General features: G+C 48.4%; 1 long non-coding RNA gene and 1 pseudogene across 2 annotated transcripts; both read left to right on the top strand.

The window, feature by feature from the left end:
• Window positions 1–12,266: 12,266 nt before the first annotated feature.
• On the top strand, window positions 12,267–13,930 carry LOC104875332. Of its 2 annotated transcripts, none has more exons than XR_784024.1 (3): window positions 12,267–12,937; window positions 13,124–13,188; window positions 13,641–13,930. It is a non-coding gene; the product is annotated as an uncharacterized LOC104875332 (long non-coding RNA). The 2 variants fall into 2 exon arrangements; XR_784025.1 differs by having other exon boundaries at window positions 13,127–13,188.
• Window positions 13,931–14,147: 217 nt separating this feature from the next.
• LOC104875374 overlaps window positions 14,148–19,004 on the top strand; it is an 82,226-nt pseudogene continuing 77,369 nt past the window's right edge.

Genomic DNA, 19,004 nt, shown 5'->3' on the forward strand with positions numbered 1-19,004 from the left:
AACATCTGTATCCTGCCCACAGATAGGCAAGGTTCTGCCTCGATGACAAATGACTCCAAGATGTTTCGGCTTCACGCCAAGTCCCAGATGATCTCAGTGACCTTCAGCCGCTGCCTCTGGGTAACAGCTCCTCTACCATGGTCACCTGGACAGGTGAGTGCTGCCCCCTGGTGGGGATGTGTTTTGCTTATGCTCTGTTTTACTGTCCACAACCAGTCACCTGGCCATGCCTGACCCCAAAGGATTGTGGGCCAGAAAGGGGGAGGATGGGAGGTACTGGTGTGCCACATCATGGAGCCCAGCACCGGCCAATCTGAGTCTTGTATGGGTTTGATCAAATCGTGTTACTTTTTCTAGCGGATGGTAGTGCTTTCTGAAGGCTCTTTGTACAATCACAGAGGAAGCCCTGTGCTCCTGATATAAGATGCTAGCATCATGTTAAAGTTAGCCTTTTGACTCTGGATCTTGCTGTCGTGTTTTATGCCATGCAGTGTTTAACATGTTCTCAAGCCTTTTTGTTGTAGGCTAAAACATGGGTGACAGAAAAAAATACACAAGCAAGGCATGCAGCTTAGAGAGGGATTCTGGCAACCCCCGGGCACACTGTGGCCCCCACGGATGCTCACCTTCTACGTCTTCCAGTCTCAACCTCTCTTCTCCCCACAAAGCAACAACTCACCTGGTACTTGCAGGTGTGACCTTCTTGCACTTCTTAATCACTTCATCCCCAGAGTGTACCCAGCACCCCCGGACAGATGGCCCTGTCCTGCCCTCTGGCCCACTTGTCTGTGCCCCAGCATATAAAAGCTCACACTTTCTTACAAATCTCATCTCACCCCTAGGCTTCCTTTTTCTTTTCTTTTCCCTGGCAATTTATCTGCTGAAAATCTGGGATATTTTTTTGCTGCTTTTGCAGCCCTGGTGTCATCGAGCGTGTCACTGCAGCCTCTGTGTTTCCTTCTGGCTGGCATCTGATGCAGAAGCCTCTGTAGACAGCTGATGGACCCCTTTGCCGAGACTCAAGCTGGTATTCTGTGTTGCCCCACCTGGGCTGATGTTGAACAGTGGTGCCAAGCATCATTATTGTACTGCTGATTTTAGTGCAAGGGGGTCTGGGATCTTGCCATCAAGAATGACACTGGAGCTGGATGTGGGGACACACACATGTAAGCATGGCTACTGGGGAGGCTGAGGCAGGAAGTCTACAGGTTCAAGCCTATCACGGGCAATTTAGCAAAACTCAGCCTCAAAATATAAAAGTAATGATTAAAAACAGAGATGTAGCTCAGTGTAAAGGCCCTGGGTTCAATCCCCCTATGGGGGGAAAGAAAGAGACAAGATTTTAAGCTGGGACAGATATGTTTTATCATGTATCCATGGTGAATAAGTGAGCAGCAGCCATGTGTTAATATTTCTTTGAATATTTTTTTAAAAATCAGAATGGATGTTGAGATTTTTCAGATGCCTTTTAGGATAAAATGAAGGTGAGTTTTAATTTCCTTGTGAATTGAAGTATCAGAACTCTTGAATTGTTCTTGTATTCCTCACATAACCATCAAGAGTCATGACATTTCATTGTTACTCGATTTATTAACTAGTACAATGTTTTTAGAATTCTGGTTCGATATTCATGAATGGGAATGGAGCTTGGATAATTACTGTTATTACTAGTATTGTTAAGAGGAGGAGAGGAAATATCATTTCTGCTAGGACTGCAAGAGGCTGGGTGTCACTATCAGCACTGTGCTCTTCTCAAAAAAGGAATTTGAAATGTTTCCTTCTTTTTCTTTTCACACTCTGGCTGAAGGAGACACCCCTAACAAAGGCTCTACAAGGATTCCCCAGAACAATCTTTCCTAATTCTTTCTGCTGAGAGCATTGCTGTAGGGCACCTTTCTGCTTTAGGACAGTTGGGCTGGGTATGAAATCAGGGCTCACACTTTTCCCATGAGAGTATTGTGAGGATTTCCCTGTTTTTGCTTTGATACGACTGTAGAGATGTCTGAATATCTGATATCGGCCATTTTTTCTTCAGTTTCCTCACCACCACCACCCCCGACACACATATACAGCCTTTCTTGGAGCTAGGAATATCTCTTTGTTTCCCTGACTCACGTGGTGTACTTTCATCACTATACTGGGTCAAATGTTCTCTTATTTCAAGTAAGTTTTCTTGAGTTGGAGCCTCAAACATTTGTTCTATTCTGACCTGTTTTCCTTCTCTGGAGGCACTGTCACATAGGTGTGGCACCTCCTTATATAGCTTTTAGACTATGCACTCTTCCATGTAGCTTTTTACCCTTTTCCCCTTTCACGTCTCTTCTGTGTGTAAGCTGTAAGCTACAATTTTATCATTTTAATTTGGGGCAGCATCCGACTCCATCTATCTTTTGTAGATGGATTTTCTTCTTTCCTTATTTCCTTCTTGAGTTCTGTCAACCTTGTAATACTCTGTCATCTTTATTTTGGGATTTTTTGCGGGGGAAAGAGCACTGAGGATTGAATGTAGGGCATTCACAGTGAACTACATCTTCAGATTTTTTTTTTTTAATGATCTTGCTCTGTTGCCCCAGCTGAGCTTGAACTTGCATTCCTCCTGCCTCAGCCTCTCAGAGTGCTGAGATTACAGGTCTTAATCTTGGAAGCTGTGAATGTGTTATGTCACATAGCAGGAGACTAAGTGATGAGGATGGTATTAAGGCCACTAATCAGATTACTTTAATACAGGGAGATGAACTTGCAATATCAGGGGGAGGGTGACCCAAAGTTATCATGACGGTCTTTCAGTGTGGGAGAAGGCAGAAGAGTCCACATTGTAATGTGTGACTCACCATGTTAGGACTGCTTTTTTCCCCGAGTACAGGCTGGAATCCAGGGTCTTTGCATGTCCCTGGCCCCTCTTTTTACATTTTATTTTGAGACAGGGTCTCACTAAGTCACCAAGTTGCCCAGGCTGGGATGGAACTTTCGATCCTCCTGCCTCAGCCTCCCCGAGTGCTGGGATTGCAGGCCTGCACCTCTGTGCTCATCTTACTGCTGTCCATAAAGTTGGAGAATGAAGCCATGAACCAAGGAATGCATCGGCTTCTAGAAGCTGGGGAAGGAACAAGAATACGATCTCCCCCTTCACCTCCCACAAGGAATCCCATCTCACCGACACCTTGACTCTAGCCCAGTGAGTGGATCTCATTTTGGACTTCTGACCCCCGGTTCTATAAGAGAATCCATTTGTGTTTTAAGTCGCCAAGTTTGCAAAAATCTGTTCCTGCAGCAGTAGGAAGCAAAGGCTCCTTTGTCTGTTCATCAGCTGTGGTGTCACTTTCCTTGTTTGTTGCTACTGTCATTGCTTTTTGTTTTGTTTGGGGGGTACCAGGGTTCAAAGCCGGGCACTAGATCCCCAACCCTTTTCATTTTGAGACAGTGTCTTGCTTAGATGCCCAGGCTAGATTCAAACTTGTGATCTTGATGACCATGAGATTTTCATGTTTCAGAGTCCTCTGTCTCCTGCCTAGCTGGGGTCTCAGGTATGTGCCGCCGCCCCTGGCTTCCATGTTTAATTCAGCACATTCTGCAGCTCTTGTCCTAATTGTCTTTCTTGAGCTGAGTGAGTTTGGGGTTTGACTTCTGCTATTTTCATGACTCTTTCCGGGTGGAGAGCAGAGGCCCAGGCAGCGTTCCAGACTAAGAGCTCCGCTGCAGCAGGTCACACTGCTTGTCACCACCACAGCAAGAACTGGCGACTCACTGCAAGATCTCGGGATCTGCAGCCTTCTGCAGACTGGAACTTGGATGCTTCCAGCTGTGCGTGGCCCCGGATGCTCCCTTACCTGCAGCTCCGCCCACCCGCTGTTCCTTACCCGGATGTACCTCTGCTCCTGCTTTCTGAAAAGTGGCACCTGGGCTGTCACCATGGGACCTCTGCCTCTGAGTTTCCTGTCTCCAGATCCAGCATGAACCCAATTGCTTTTGGCTGCCTTTACCTCTAATTTAGAGTCGGTATTCACCTGCCAAAAAATTAAGTGCAGTTTCTACTATGCGTTTTTCATTTTGGGAGTATGGGAAGATGCAAGCTTCATGGATATGTTCAAAAGAAAATTGCAGGCTCGATTTAGCTAGCACTCAAAGGCAGAACAAAGAGCCTTTGGTTCCTGCCAGGAGAAGCTGCAAAGCCTTCATTGTGGACCCAGGGACAGAGACCAGGGTCCAGCCAAGCCAGCGCCTACACTGCGTTAGCTCACACCTGTGGCTTCCCAAGCACTGGACAGAGCAAAACACGGTTCGCTAGGTCTGCTGCTAAAGAAAGCCTTAAAGGCAAAATGTTTTCTGTTTATTAAATCAAAAAATAACAAAAAATACCAACTGTAACAATGTATCCCCAACCATTAGGTAGAGGAAGCAGCATTTACAAAGGCAGCTCCATGATCGTTGGGAAGAAAACATGCAAAAGCTCTGTGTGCCTAAAACATGTCTTATGTACATCCACAGGGTTTGAAAACTCTCCTTCCTGTGGGCTGAAAAATGCAGCAGGAAGGATTGTCTCCAAAGCACCCAAAGAAGACAGGTCAAAAAGAACAGGACGAACACCCATGTTCCCAATATTATTGACAATAGCCAGAGGCAGAAATGAAATAGTGGAATATTATGTGGCCTTGAAAAAGAGGGACATGCTGACACCTGCTACAACATGAATGGATCTTGAAGACACCATGCTAAGCAAAATAAGCCAGTCACAAAGGAAAAATACCGTGAGATGCCACTTACATGAAGAACCTTGAGTAGCCAAATTCCTAGAGACAGAATGTAGAGTGTGGGTCCCAGAGGCTGGGCAGGACTACCCACTAGGTAAGCAGTGCAAAGTTTCAATCCCGTAAGATGGAGAGTTCTGGAGATCGGCTGCACAGGTTGAATATATTTAACATCACTAAACTATACATTTTTAAATGGTTAAAATGGCAGATTTTGTGTTGCTTATTTTATGAAAATGTTTTCTTACAAATAAATGACTGGTATCCAACTTCTCTTAGCATGAGAAATAGTCTTTGCTCATAATAATGTCGTGAAGCAACCCCTGATGAAAATGTCTTCAATGTGTTCTCTTTTCCTTGAGACAGGGTCTCCATGTGTTGCCCAGGCTGCCTTAAACTTGTGCTTCTCCTGCCTCAGCCTCCCAAGTAGCTGGGAGGCCACCGCACCCAGTCCCCATCTGCATGGCACCAGTGACGCTGCCCCCAGATCTGCCATATGCTGAGGGCTGGTACCTGACTCACCTAGACAGTAAGGCAAGGGTAAGGGTGGGTTATGCTGTGCAGGGGACGAATCACTGAGGAACGGGGGTTTTCTTCACTTTTGATGCAAATACCACTGGAGGAACATGTGGGGTAGGTGATTATACTGGGGAAGAGCTCACTCACAGCATCCGGGAGACACTGGTCCCAGGACACCCTTCCCTGAGGACCCTCTGCATCTGTCCCCCTTATACAACATGGGGTGTTTGCGAATGGCTGGGCCTGACCCAGTGTGGGCAGCGGGTCGTCTCACAGTGGTGCGCGCTCCCTCCTCAGTACCATCTTCATCCTGCAGGTCACCTCGTGCTGAGGCCTAGGACCCACGCAGTGCTCCACACCACTTCCTGCGTTTCACATTTTGGAGGCTCCTGTAACACATTTGGTTGATTCCATGGACCGGGTGTGGAGGAGGCGGAGGGCACCCTGTGTGGACTGGGCTCTCTCCGAGTTGCCTGCTGTCACCGTGAGACCGTGCAGCAGCTGAACTGTGCCCCTGTGCGGTTCTGACCCCCAGGACCTGGGGGTGTGATTGTGTTAGTGTGGCAGCCAAGTGTGACAGCTCAGCGTTATGCCAAGGGTTACGGCTGTCTGACAGTCGGATGACAGAGGCACAGTGAAGCCTTGTGATGGCCCTGCTCCATCTGCCTGGGGTCTCTCTGAGTAGAAGAGGCGAGGGCACAGAGACGCTGTAGGGACACAGAGAAGATGTATCCACAGGCCGAGGAGAGAGGCACCGGAGAGCCCAGCCTGCTGGCTCTCACCTTGGATTCAGAGCCCCGCTCTGTGAGCATTGTCACAGGGCAACCTGAAGTGGGCTGGGTGCACCTGACTTCATGCTTGAAGGATCCTGTCCCTGCATTTCACTCATTCTAATGCTTTGCTGTTTTGTTTTGTGATACTGGGGATCAAAATGAGGCCTTCACACTTCACTACATCCCTAGCCCTTTTATATTTTATTTGTTGTGAACTAAATCACAGAGTTGCCCAGGCTGGGCTTAATTTGGGATCCTCCTGCCTCAGCCTCCCACATTGCTGAGGTTACAGGCATGCACAACCACGACAGCAGGCTTTCTTTGTCCTTCTCATAACAAACTCTCAGGAAATAACAAATTTGGCTAACATGAATACTGCTAGAAGTGCACAACCCCTTCTCAGGTCAAGATTCCAACGGAGCCTCACAGGCAGGTGAGGAGCTCTGTTCAGGATTTCCACTGAGCCTGCACCAGGCCTAGCCCTGCTCTCTTCCCCACTGGATGAGAGGTCACCTGAGGTCAGGGGCCTTTGAGCTGAAGAAATCACCCCAGGACAGTGCCTTTCCACAGTGAGTCCACCTCCAGGATGGGCGATTAAACAGAATTCATCTCAGCGAGGAAGAAACGCTGCGCTGTCACTGTGCCCAGAGACCACAGGTGTGCCCCAGGGTACAGGAGCCCTTTCGAGTCTCCAGTAATATCCATGTCCTAAATACTGATGACACTGCTCCAGCCAGGGCTGAGGGGCTGCAGATCTCTTCTGCCGGCGGGGCTGGGGAGAACCTAGGGCAGGTCACCAGCCCAGATCCGAGGGCACAGGTGAGGCGGCCCAGAAGCGCCCCCTGCAGGCTCTACAGAAGCTGTGTTCCTTGGGCGCAGGAAAGAGGAACTCTGAGGCAGGAATGAACAGCTCAAAGGTGGGGTACTGGGCTGCGAGGGCAGCTGGCCAGAGCGAGGCTTGGTGATAAAGCAAAGGAGAGACCCTGAGTAAAGTTTTTAAACAGCTTCGTTAAGGTACAGTTTGCTCATTTAAAGGGTATAGCTGAGCACAGTGGTGCAGGTCTGTGATCTCAGCACTCGAGAAGGCTGAGGCAGGAGGATCCAGAGTTTGAGCCAAACCTGGGCAACTTAGTGACTTAACAAGACCTTGCTGTAATTTTTTTAAAAGTGTTTTAAAGGATGGGGGCTGTTAGCTCAGTGTGAAGGCCCTGGGTTCAAGCCCCAAAGCCACAAAAATAAATAAGTAAATATTAAATAAACGCATGTGCATAGATTCAGTAGATTTTAGTAGATCCATCAATAATGTGCAACCATCAAAACCATCAACTTTGCGACATTTCTGCCAGAGCGGAACAGATGCACCCATTAGCTGTCACCCGTTTTCCACTCCCACCCTGTCTGTAAACAACCTTGAATCTTCTCTCTGTCTCCAGCAGTTCACCTGTCTGGGAACTGGGGGAGATAGCATCTTGCACGGTGGGGTCCTCTGTGACCATTGTCTGTGGTGGGACACAGGAAGCCCTGGTGCAGGCCACAGTTCAGGGCTGGGTACATGGCCTGTGGGTGCCTCAGTGGTCACCGGCGAGCTGAGGTGGTGAGGGACGGGAGCCACTGGGAGGTGGAGAGAGCAGGAGGGCTCGCGACCCCGGCTTAGCAGGGTGGCCATTTCCAGGAGCAGTGAGCACAGCCACGGGCTGGAGGATCTGTGAGCAGGCAAAGAAATTTCAAACCGCTGCTTTCTTTCCCTTTTCTCGATGCAAAAAGATGCAAAGTCATTTTCTTAAAATGAGGGCAGGAGGCAGCTTGGAGGGTGTACAACAGGTGTGAGTCCGATTCTGCACATAGAGAACCCAAGACAGGCATGGCAGTGCACACATGTAATCCAGAATCTAGGAGGCTGAGGCAGGAGGATCTCAAGTGCAAGCCCACCCTGGGCAATTTAGCAACTAGTGAGGGCCAGGGAGAGGGGGAGGGTGCAGCTCAGTGGAAAGGCCCTGGGTTCAACCCCCAGTACTAGAGACAAACAAAAAGAACCCCTGTGGGCTTTCTGGCCACCACACACACACACCCAACAGTCTCCTGTCAGAACCCTGGAGGCCTGGTGGATGCCCTCCTCTTCTTTTCCTAGCAATTGTTTGGTACAAAGGAGTCATCACCTTCCAGTTTTGTTGAGAAACCACCAAAACATTGCATTAATGTTGCATTGTGTTTGACCTGCATTCATTAATAAGGAGAAAATTTTCCCACATCCTTGACAACAAATGTGCACTTTGAAAAAGGTTCACTTTAGCTCTAGTGGTATGGAAGAGTCTATTTTGAAATTTATTTCTGTAGAGGCAAAATTCACATAATATAAAATCAACCCCTTCTAACTGAATAGCACAGTGGCACTGAGTATGTTACTATGTCATCCCAACACTCCTGCTCTCTCCTTTCTGGGGCTTCTCAGCACCCCGAAGGGAAACAGCTTCCTGAAGTCTTTCCCCACCCCTCCCTCCTGCCCAGCTCCCTCTACCCGCCCAGACTCATGGCCCACAAATGAGGTCATGTGACAGGTGGCCTGCACAGGTGGCCTCTCAAGACACATGAGCGCCCTTGATGTCCTGAATTGATTCAAAATCTTTGCTTTTAATGGTCATTTTGACTTTGGGGAAGAGCCAGAAGTCACACAGTGCCAGATCCAGTGAATAAGGTGGAGGAGGCCAATGTCATGTTTTTGTGAATCCTACTTTCCCTTGGGTGGCATTCACCTGGCACTCACAGGGTATTTGATCATGCTGAAAGAAAACACTCCTGAAAGTGGACTTCCAGAACTGCTTCAGAAAGTAATAGGCAAGATGGGATCAGTGGATTGAAGGGAAAGGGAGTATTTTGAAGGGGATTCATGACAATGTGTCTTTTAATGTAAGGATTTCTGAGATTTTTTAAAATATTCATCATATGTTTTAATCATACCTCATATATCCCCAGCCTTTTTAATTTTTAATTTTGAGACAGTCTCACTAAACCACTAAGTTACACACTCTGGATTCACACTTGGGACTCTCCTGCCTCAGCCTCCCAGAATGTTGGGATCACAGCCATACACCACCACACCCAGCTGGGCACTGGATTTATTTCCACATCTTGGTGGTAGGGAGTGGTGCTGCTGTGGGCAGGAGGGCAGCGGTGCTTCTGAAACAGGCCTTGCCATCTCCCCTACACTTGCACACCTCTCTCTCCACTCCTCTTTCCCCGAGACCAGCTCCCTCCTTAAGTATCTGCCAGGCTTCACCCCAACCTCATCCCACGTCCCTCTGTCCCGACCCAGATTCCCTGCAGGGAAGAAGATGCCACTGCCCTCTGAGACGTTTCCAGACCTCTCCAGTGTGCCCATCCAACCTCCTACCCGTGCAGAGGGCAGAGGAGGTGAGCGGAATCACAGCCTCACTCCTGCCTTTTTTGTCCATGCCACCTCTGGCTGCTCCCACACCCTGGGCCCAGCCTTGGGCCCACTTTCCGCTGCTGCAGTTCCTCCCCCAGCTGTGTCCACCCTCACACCAGGCAGCGCAGAGGGGTCTGTGGAAGGAGTCGCTGCCGTGCCTCCTCCTGTGAGGGCTTCTGCTTGCCCAGGGGCCCGCGAAGTTCTTGCACCTTTACATTTTCACGAGTACTGCCAGCCGCACCCGGGCCAGCACCTGGCCAGCCCAGCACCGCGTCTTTGCACACCGATGGGGAAACTGTGTCTAATACTTGTTCCAATTTACCGTCCTTGATTCCTAGCACATAATTGTTTCGAGATTGGACAAAAGCTGTGGTTCTGGAGGAGCGGCTTCCCCCTTGAGGGGTGATTTGGCAAAAACGATGGTTGTTCCTGATTGTCGCATGGAGGGCAGTTGTGCTGGCCTTGGGGCAGAGTCCACACTTTCCCTGTGGTGTGCACACACCCACCCCCCGCACGCGGTAAAGGAGCCCAGAGCGCCAACCCTGAGAAGCCCTGTCCCAAACAAAAGCTGCATCTGATAAACTAGCGCTGTCTCTGAGCCATGACAGACAAAGAGTGATTGCCCTGAAATAACCTGCGTGGTTAGGAGACGTGTCTCAGCTACACCCCGTAGCTTCACCTGCATTGAGCTATCGCCCTCTGGTCCGAGCACAGAAGCCACAGTGCTGCAGTCCTCGTGCACTCAGTGTCATTGGCCACATGTCATTTTGAACTCCAGCCTCAAGTGATCATAACTCTCTCAACTCGCCACCACAGCTGACTACAGATGCCTTCCTGGCTGGATGTGGTGGTGCACATCCGTAGTCCCAGCACTCTGGGAGGCTGAGGCAGGAATATTGCAAGCTCAAGTCTAGCCGGGGTGATTTCGTGACTTAGCAAAATCCTTACTCAAAATAAATAATTTTTTTAAAAGGCTGGGGATGTAGCTCGGTCTGAAGGACCAGGGTTCAGTGCCCAGTACTGCAGGAAAAAAAGGCCCACACCCCCCATTTTTCCCATGATGGATGTGTTTCTCGATCTAGACCAACACCTCCAATGCCTCCCCCACTTTATCCCCTCACCTTTATCCCCCAGGCAGGTGCTCTCACACACCAATTTGATTATTCAACATTTTCTGCTATGTTGTGAAAAGCTGCTCCGCTTAAACTTCCCCAAATCACTTTAAGAGTAAGAATTAACTGTTCCGGAAATAAATATTTATGCATATTACTCCTGACCTCTGCTTCTGTACAAATTATGGAAGGGAAGCACTGCACCAACTTGACAGAAACATAAGCCTTAAAAACAAATTTAATTGCATTTTAAAAATCCCTGGGATTAATGTCAAGGAGTGGGAATCTGGAAAGGACCGTCTTCTTCAGTTTCCTTTAATAGAATTCCACAAATAATCAAAAGAACAAACATTAATAAAGGGACAATAATGAGCCAAAATATTTGTTCCCCCGTATGTTTTGTTAATAATTCCCATGCACACACCAAAACTCATTTTTGGGTGATGGACTAATAAAATGAGATAGCCCACAAGAATTTAATGTGGTTTCCCATTCCCGCTCCTATTTTGCACACAAATGAAAAGTTAGAAGTGGAAGTGGCAGTGGGAAAGGGAAGTGTGTTTTACCCGGATGTTGCTGTATCACCCGTCCCACAGCTGGGCCACAGGGTGCAGACTACTGTCAGCCTGTAGCTTGAGCCCTAGCTGACCATCTAGCCTGCCCTGAGAACACCAGCATTTCTGCTTTTAGAAATGTAAGCCCAGGTGCGGTGGAGCTGGGGAATGCAGCAGCCTCCTGTATTCATCTGTTTTCTGTGGCTGTGACAAATTACCCAAGATTGGCTACTTTATATAGTGAAGAGGTTCACTTAGCTCACAATGTTGGGGGCTAAAAGTCCGAGACTGGACAGCCTCATCCATGTAGCCTCTGACGAGAGATCTGGGGCTGTATCACAACATGGCAGAGAAGCAGGAAGGGAAATGGCAGAATGCAGAAGGGACCAAGTGTGTGGAATAAACTCACTTTATAACAATCCACTCTTGCAAGAACTAAACAGCATCTGAGATAACTTAACCCCTTCCAAGGGCAGTCTCCTCAATGACACCTTACTGCTAGACCCAACCTCTTAAAGGTCTCACCCCCCTCAGCCACACTGAGGCTGGATTAGCCAAAACCTGGCCAGCAGCAGACAGGTTCACCCCTAGGGGATGCCCACCATTGTACACCAATGAGTTTGGGGTGGCTTGTTATGCAGACTAATACACACCCAGGGTGCAAAGGTGAGAGAGTTTAACTTCAAAAGATTTGGGCCAGGGATTTGGCTCAGTGATTCTGCCATCTTCCTCGCAAGTGCAAGGTCCCAAGTTCGATCCCTGGCCAAAAAAATTGCAACTTTAAAAGATTACAGTGCTCAAGTAGTTTGTGGTGGAGCAAGGGAGCAAATTTTCAGAAGGAGGAAGAACAGCAGTGAGAGACAGGTGCTGTTACAGAGATGCAGGCCAGGACTGTGGGGACTGAGGCAGGATGTGGTAGCCTGTTGTTTTTGTCCACAAGTCCGCTCAAGGATCAAAGGTTCAGGGACTCGAACTGAGAGGGCAAGGCACAGAATCACCAAGCAGACTCTGGGGAGGTTTCTGGAACACTTTCACTTTTAATAAGTCCAGCCAGCAATTTATAAAGTTTTGAAAGAGGGAGTGGCAAAGGGGGAGTAATATATTTGGCTTAACAGGATTGGTTATTGGAGTGTCCTTGGACGAGGCGATGGAGGCATCCAACTAGGGGAGATGGACAAGGCCATAGCTGGACATAGACAAGGCCTCTACTAGTGTGCTAGGAGATGAACATGCTGCACTTGTCCCAGCCAGACTTGTACCTTGCCCACAGTAGCCTGCTCCTTCTAGGACCAAGAGTCCTTCCCATGGAGGATGACTTGAGGTGAGAGCGAAGATTTCCCAGGCAGCAAGTGAGGGAAAGGGCCTTTGGTCACTGGCTGGACCGTGAGGATTAGGGCAGGAGCAGAGGAATGGGGTGTGTGCTGCAGTGCACCCCACAGCACCCAGACCAGCAGCCACTCCAAGCTTCTTCTGGAAGAATCCAGTGCAAACCCTGAGTATATTGTGGAAGAGACTGTGAAGAGGTGGAAGGAAAATTCAACAATCAGGACAACAGCAAAGGAAATCACAATCTTAGACCGCATGAGAGCTGCCAGAGGAGAGCCTATCTCCAGACTGTGCCTGAGAAAGACAGATCAAGGGTGCAGGAAGCAGATGGCATCATCCAGACTGACAACGTGACAGTGTGGACAAAGAACGGGAAAGAAAGCAGCAACGGCAGCAGCCAGAACACTCACTATCCGGCTGAGATCTCCCAGACTGGAGAAATGAATGCTGTCAGCTGCGTGAAGAGCCTGCCTCTGTGCCCTGGGTGAGGTATCTCCCACACGATAGCCACAGGGTCTGCTGCTGGGGAAGGACCGGGGACTGTAAACTGTAAACCGCAGTCCTCCCCAAGCCCATGACAACAGGGGGTGGTGGGATCAGGGGACTGGTGGTCCCAGGTGTTGGGCGAGGGGGCTTGAGAAGCAACAGCTTGATCTTCCCGTTTTTCCAGCAGGGCGAGCTATCAAGGTGCTCACAGGAAGGCAATGTGTTGGAAATCCTCCGTCCAGATGCCAGGTACGGGATGCCCACCAGGCTGCAATTCCAAAACCAGCCAGAGTTGAGCCAAGATCCAAAAGCTTCCTTTGCTCGAAGGATGGAACTGTGCCAGGCTTTCTGAAGCTGGGGAGAAGGCACACAGAGGACTGGTGCAGGACACGCTGTGAGCTCAGTCTTCCAGGTGCCACTCTGCTGGTCCTGAGGAGAAAACTGAGCCAGTGTGCTGTGGTTTGGACATTGGGGTCCCCCAGAGCTTCACGTGTCCCCAGCCCCTGGTGACAGTAGGAAGGGGGGATTGTTCGGAGGCAGAGCCTAATGGGAGGAACTTAGGCCACTGGGGGGACATCCAGACCCAGCCCTTCCTCTCTCTCTCTCTCTCTCTCTCTCTCTCTCTCTCTCTCTCTCTCCTCAAAAAAACTCTCTCTCTCTCTCTCTCTCTCTCTCTCTCTCTCTCTCTCTCTCTCTCCTAGGCACCATGAGGGGAGCAGCTCTGCTCCATCACACAGTGCCGCAGTGACATTCTGCCCCACCATGACCCAAAAGCAACACAGCCAGCCAATTATGGACCAGAACCAGAAGCCCAAGTCAACCTTTCCCCTACAAGCTGATGATGGTCTCTGGTATTTTGTCACAGTCACAGAAACCTAAACAACTGGCCAGAACTTCCTGAAAATTTGTGGGATGTGGAGGTTTGTGGGGTTTTGGTTTTTTGAAAACTCATACAAAGCAATAAAAGCCGAATTGCATTTAGCTCCACATTCACCTGATGATTTCCCTGAGGTTTACTGATTCATGGGCCCCTTTCTCTGGAATGTGTAACCCTGCCTCCATCTTGGGAAGGCAGCCACATGGCAATTTTTGTGTGTGTGTATATGTGCCTGTGAAGGAGTTTGGGCAGGACAGCAAGCAGAGCCACTGTCAGGACTGTGGAATGAGGGACTTATGGTCCATCATGGAAGTTACACAAATGTAACGACATGGAGGATTGGAAAACAGAGCTGGAGATGAAAGGAAAGTCCCTCAGCAGTTTCCCGGGCAAGTTGGGTCCTGTAAGAAAGTTCAAGAAGCAGGCGCATGCTGCAGCCACAGTGGCCTGTGGCACCTATGCCCTGTATGGCTGCACACCCTGGGGATCCTTGGCCAGTGGTCAGCAGCTGCTGGGGTGAGGCTGTACCAAAGCAGGGCCCCCTAGGCTGGGTGGGGGAAGGGAGTGGGGCCACTGTGTCCACCCCTGCAACAGATGATCAGGACCCTCTGTCCCATGGGCCCCTCTTCCACCAGCTCTAACTAGAGCTCCGCAGGCAAGGGACTCAGCCCAGGTGGACAGGACATCCTGCACATGAGGAGTGGGATGAAGAAGGGGCTGAGAGGGCCGTATCACTCTAGGACACTATCATTTTGAAGTTATAGGAACAGAATTTATCCCATAAACATTTCTTTCATGAAACGCACTGAAAAATGTTAGGACTTCCCAGTTAGCTGTATGAAAAGCTTGACTGGTTTCCAAAACTCTTAAAAATCAAAGACAAAAATTGGAATGCAAATTTAAATTCAACTGTTTGTTATACCCCAGAGATGAACAAAAACTGGCTTGATGTTTGAAATTCTTGAATCTCGATTTTCCAAAAAGTCAACAGAGGGTGAAGGGAGAGAGAGAGACAGACAGAGACAGAGACAGAGAGACAGACTGCAAAGTGTTTGTTTTTTTTTTTAAATATCAACCACTCAGGCTTCTTTATTGACAAGACTGAAGTAATCTCAAAATCCACTTCCAAACTGAGTTTTCAGTGTGAGTTTATGTTATCCAAATCAATGGCACAGGGAGAACCCAAAATTTCTATACAGCTAACATTCTAAGTCATTTTCCAGACTTGGAGCAATGAAACTAGATTTTATAGAGAGGATCCTAAAGGGAGCACTAGGTTATAAAAAGACTTTTTACATGAAACTGTCACTTTATAAAATAACCACTGATGTTGATGAAATGATACACCTATCATTAAAAAGTCTGGACAAGGACTGTAAAGTTTTTTAAATGAAGCATTAGAGTTTCATATTCGGGGAATGTTTTTTATTTTGCTAAAGCATAAGAACAAAATTCACCATCCTAACCACTTCACTTCCATGGCATTAAGCACATTCACAGTGTTCTCAGCCATCTCCACCATCTACCTCCGGATCTGTTTTCTTCTTGCAAACTAGATCTGCATCCATTAAATACTGACATCCATTAGCCCTCTCGAGGCCTGGTGACCAGCTTTCTACTTCCTGTCTCTCTGGGTTTTACTTCCTCTCAGAAGAATCCCACAGAATCCTCCCTTTGTGTGACTGGCTTATTTTACCCAGCACAAGGCCCTCAAGGATAGCATGTGTCAAGATTTCCCTTCATTTTTAAGGCTGATTAATATTCCATTTAACGTACTTTTTCTTTATCCATCTCAAAATATATATATCAGTGGGCATTTGGGTTCCTTCCACCTTTTGTGGGAATACAAAAGCCTGTTCACGGCCCTGATCTTAGTTCTTTTGAGAGTCTATGCAGAAGTAGGATTTCCAAAGCCTATAGTGATTCTATCTTTAATGTTTAAAGAAACCATCATACCATTTTCCTTGGTGGGATCATCATTTTACATCCCCACCAGCAGTGCATGATCAACTGATTATTTTTTAAAATAAGTTTCGTGTTTTGTTTTTAAGAGATAAGTGTGAAGGTGTAGGTGTGCCGTTGGCTGTAGCGGCCCCCACCCCAGCCGCACACTGTGGGGACAGACACTGTGAGAACAACATTCCCACCAGATGGGGGGGCAGCGAGGGCTTTCTCTTGGTGACATGAATTTTTAAAACAATGAAATTTTGTTGCATCATTTTTGAAATGATGATTGTACCTTATGGGTCTAGTAAGGAGCTGATTAGCTTCAAATCTGAAGAATCCCTGTTTCTTTTTATTGTCCTATTTCGCTTATATTTAAAATTCAGAGCCCCATAAATTTCTGTCTTTAAGCAATGGTCTATGTTCGAGTTAAGCAATGACTGAGAACGACACCATCCAAAATGATGCGATTAAAAACCACTTTAGTTGACATAATGGCCAATTATGCCTCAGTCCCTGAATCACACACCACATGGTCACACAAACCAGAGGATGGACAATCACAGCCACCGGACCCCATGGGCCCCTTGGTGGATGCACTCAGTATGCACTTGAAAGCTTTTAAATGGCCCCAATTTAAAGTAATAAAAACATTTAAATAATAAGCATAATATGGATTTTCTTACTGAAAAGGAAATAGATGCTGTGATCACTTTTAGTCGTTTATACCTCCAGTACATATTTTTGAGCCCCTGTGGGTTTATAGAAACTGGTTGGGAGATGCTAATTTAATTTCAAGCTTTTATCCATAAAAATGATGCTGAAACTGTTCTTAGATGGATCCTTAAACCTAGGCAATGTTTTCTTCTACAGAACTGGATGAAGGGAAAGTCTCTGGGAGCTTCTCTGAGAGTGGGGAGGAAAGTGCTGTAGACAGGTTTGCCCTGGCTGGCCTAGGGGCTTCCGGGCCCAGGGCGCCCTTTGTGGGAGGGGACAGAGAGGGCCATGGAGCTCCCCAGGGCTCTGGAAAACTGAGTCCCCTCCTGAGCCTGGGTTTGTTTCTATTTTCTATTGTTATGTAAGAAATCAATAAAAAACTTAAAGACTTAAAAAAAATATTCAGTTATTAGCCAGCTGTGGTGTTACAGGCCGGTAATTCCCAAACTCTGGAAGGCTGAGGCAGGAGGATTACACGTTCAAGCTCAGACTGGGCAACTCCGCAACTTAGTAGGACCCTGTTTCAAAACAAACAATAAAAAGAGTTGGAGATATAGCTCAGGGCGAAGCCTCAGAGTTCAGACCCCAGTACTGCAAAATAAACACACACACACACACACACACACACACACACACACAAGAGTTCCGTTATTACCTGTCATGGGTTTTGTAAGTCATGAATTTGCTAGGTGATCTGGCTCCAGGTCTTTCATCAAGATAAACAGTGGCTGAACCTTCGAGAGCAGGAAGTTCTGGGGCAGGACCCCATACCTCTCTCACCTCACAGCATCCATCTTCAAGTGGAGCTGTGCTTCCTGAAAGTTCAGTGGGTGCAAGGAGTCAGACACCTGCCCTGGAGACCAAAGCCTGCAAGATCTGGGATTCCAGCAAGCAAGGAGGAAGCTGTGGTGTCATCTGTGAGCTGTGACCTGAGAGGTCACAGGGTTACCTCTGCTGCCATCCTAGGTACACACAAATCAAAAGCCACCCAGACTGGTGGGGAGGGACAATGTTCCAACAGAGAGTGTGCAAGTCCCTGGATCCTCTGCATTGCCAGCAGGTCCTTGAGCTCACAGACCTCTTGCTGGCATTTCCATCCTGCTGCCTCCGAAGGAGATGCTGGCTCGTGTGCTGTCCACTTGGTGGCCAGGGGGGGAGGCTGCCTGAGACCTCTCTGCCCAGCACCTGTATGGCCTTCTCTTTCCTGCTGTCCCCACACCTGGGTGAGGAATGAAGCGTCTCCTGGTCTGGAAGAAGTGTCTCTCCCCTCTACCCCCAGACCAGCTCTGTCTGCAACAGTTTACCCTTGTGGCCACCACACCCAGTCCTTCCCGTTCACCTGATGAGGATGCAGGATGCGGAATCCTTACCAGCACCTGAACTTCCACTCCATTTCCAGCCAACCTCCCCCTGCCTTCAGGAACATCTACCTCCCAGGGCTTAGAGGCTGCTCAACACTTCCATCAAATCTCTCCGCTCGTATTTCGACCTCAGCCCTTTAAAACTTAATGCTTTGATGTCTGTCATGAGCAAACTATGTCAGTAACATAGACCAGACATGGCTGTATCTTTCCACAATGTCTGAATTTATTGGATGACAAATTTACAAGCTACATCAACTTTATCAGTCTTATGAGCCAAGGACTTAGGCTCACTTGGTAGCCAGTGAGTGACACCATCACAGCCTTCTTAAAATTCAACCTGAACTACTAATATCTCTAACACTTGAATCTCTCATGTCACACTCCACACTACAGACCAGCTGACAAGGACTTACCAGTGCTGTAGGATTCCAACAGGCCAACCTGAAAGCCATGGTGGAGAGGTGTGAAGTCACCAAGGGTGGTCAGATGCAATCACAGACCAGGTGGAGCTTGGCCAAGGACATTTGGGGCTTGTGAGAACCACACAGATGGTTCGGAGCTGGAGCTCAGATTGCAGGCAGCCTGCAGATCTCCCTTCCAGCAGGTAGATGGAGTGGGGCTGAAGCTGGAGTTCACAGCCTGTAGACCTCATGACACACTGACCAGGTGATCTGATGAGATCTGGCACCGCCACACACCCAATGTTGGGCGTCCCTCCTCCTACATAACCCAGGTGAAGAGGTCACGTCACTGTTGGTCTGGTACATTCCATAAGTGCATGACCTGGTTTTCTCTGACATAACTCTGATACATCATGGGTCCATGTGGCCCTGATTTACTTTGATGAGTTTACAGGTGGCTATTTTGTGTTAGCAAGATTATCATATTTATTAGTTTACGCATTAGGGTTGTGCTATGCCCCTGGGAAGTGTGTTTTCCATAAGTTTGGTGCTCCCCACATCTGGTGGCTCTCAGCCGGCACAGACAGGTGACCATGCCACCCCACCCCAGCACTTCACCACAGTGGAGCCAGGTGCTGTTCTATGAAACGCAGCTACCGCCTGGAGACCACCCCTTGCACAGTGTGACATCACTGCAGCAGGGTACGGCCTGCTCCATGCACTATCCAGGTTCATCTTGGGCCAGGGCCTCAAGGTATAAGT

Source organism: Fukomys damarensis, unplaced genomic scaffold (assembly GCF_012274545.1).
Source record: "Fukomys damarensis isolate Sample0158 unplaced genomic scaffold, DMR_v1.0_HiC HiC_scaffold_17, whole genome shotgun sequence".
Taxonomy (NCBI): domain Eukaryota; kingdom Metazoa; phylum Chordata; class Mammalia; order Rodentia; family Bathyergidae; genus Fukomys; species Fukomys damarensis.